General features: G+C 41.7%; 1 pseudogene; it reads left to right on the forward strand.

The window, feature by feature from the left end:
• Window positions 1-1,270, forward strand: part of LOC122137401 — an 8,293-nt pseudogene extending 7,023 nt beyond the window's left edge.
• Window positions 1,271-2,050: the final 780 nt, after the last annotated feature.

The following is a 2,050-nucleotide window of genomic DNA, read 5'->3' on the forward strand; positions in this document are numbered from 1 at the left end:
TTGGGAACCAGCTAAAATAAAATCCTTTTCTTTTTTATTTTATTTGTATTAATTTCTTATTATTACATTTTTTTATTGATTTGTTTTTAATTTTATTTCAGTTAACATTTATTTTATTTCAAGTAACGAAAATGGTTTAAGTTTTAGTTAACATTAATTATACACTTATATTATAAAAAGCAAAACTCGTTCTTGATTAGGTAGTGAATGCATTTAATAGAAACTTGTGTGGTGTGTGTTCAGCACCAAACTGAATGAATTTGCGAATGGCTAACAAGATGTATTAGTAATTCCCAGTATTTCAGTGGTTGCTAATATTACTTTTGTTCAGGAAATGACTGTCTGTGTTTCCTGTTTTCAGTTCAGAAACATTGCTGTAATAGGGTTTTTCCACTGTTTGATGATCTCTGTTGTTGCATATTTGCACTGAAAGTCATCAGATCTTTAACTAATTCAGGCATGAAATAGACTCTTCATGAACAAAAACACAAAAGCCGTCAGATGCATCTTCTACTGTGTGATCCATAATAAAATCTGACTGTGCATGAGCTCAGTCTACAGGAGCCGGGAGAGACGGTGTGTGCATTGGTCCTGAGGCTGGCGTAGTGTCATGTGCAGGAACCTGGCTCTGAGTGGAGGGCTGCTGCTGCTGTTGGCCGAAGTCCCCGCCTCGAGGGGAAGAGCATGTTTCGCTTGGGCGTGCCGCCGATGGACAGAGCTCTCCGAAGCAGTACATGCAGCTGGGAGGCCGGCGTGCTTCTGGTGCTCATGTTCATGACGCTGCTGCACTTCGACTCCAGCTTCTTCTCCGCATGGAGTCTCTTCAAGTGTTTCAGCACGCCGTGTCTCAAGTCTGGCACGTTCAGATACACCCAGAAACATCGGGGCTCGTGATCCATCAAAACATCTATAAGGTGAAAGTAGCTTAAAAACATTTTAAAAATAATGGGCATGTCGTAATCTTAATTTGAGGACTCCTGTGTTCTCTCTGTGCTGCCAGATCCACCCAGAACATGGTGGGGACGGGCGCCATCGCCCTGGTGGCCGTGGGCTTGAAGAATTTGCTGGCCGCTTCTGACGCTGGTGCTGTAAGGCTCCTGGCCATCAACGCTCTACTTCAACGCCTTCTGGATGAGTGCCTTCCTACAAACCCATGCACGACTTCCTCAACGACTTCTTCCAGACCACTCTGCGGTCATCGAGGCCTGCTGCTGGTGGTGGCGCCGCCCCGGAGGCGCTTTCAGTGGATTTCCAGAAGAAGAAGGACTAAGAGGAGATGTTCATGCAGGAGCCCAGTTTATTTTTAGCGCGTTGTTTAGATCCTGGAGTTTTATTTTACGCCGCAGCAATTGAGGAGATTCCATTTGCTTCAGAAGCTCGTTTTTGTGTTTAATAATGAAACCGTGTTTTATGGAGAGATGTAGATGCACATGATATGGAGTGCATCGGATCGGCCCTCTTCCTGGGCTCTTTATCATGTTATTTTGCGATGCTTCTGGCCCCTGAGGGCCCCGTGCATCAGGACGCCAGATGCGCTGCTGTGAACTCTGTACTGTGTGTGTCTCGGGATGTCTGCCGTTTGTCAGATTCTGTTGTTTTACAATGACAGAATTATCAGAGTGTTTTCTGTTGATTCTAAGAAAAACAAGTAAAAAAACAAATCACTTCATAGATTTATACAGAATTTTATACTTTATTTTTTACATATCGTGTCTAACAACGTGGCGAACAAATAAAGCAAAACCAACAAATGAACCAAATTAAAATGTGCCTTGTGTTCTAATTGACTGCATTTATGTGCATCCTCGTGATGAGAGTTACACAATATAGGTATTTTACTGTGTAAACACAATAGTTGATGCAATTAATTATAACAGCTGATCTTACAGGCACGTGAAGATTATTGGTGTGCATGTATAGTCTCAGTTCTTGTGCTTTCGATTATTTTGGGGAAAAGCATTAAAATAAGACAAAAAAGGATGAGAAATCAAGATATTTTTATTTTTAATTCACCCACCTCAATGTTTGGATAAAAAAAAAACCTCTAGAA

The sequence above is a fragment of the Cyprinus carpio genome, chromosome B5, assembly GCF_018340385.1.
Source record: "Cyprinus carpio isolate SPL01 chromosome B5, ASM1834038v1, whole genome shotgun sequence".
NCBI lineage: Eukaryota > Metazoa > Chordata > Actinopteri > Cypriniformes > Cyprinidae > Cyprinus > Cyprinus carpio.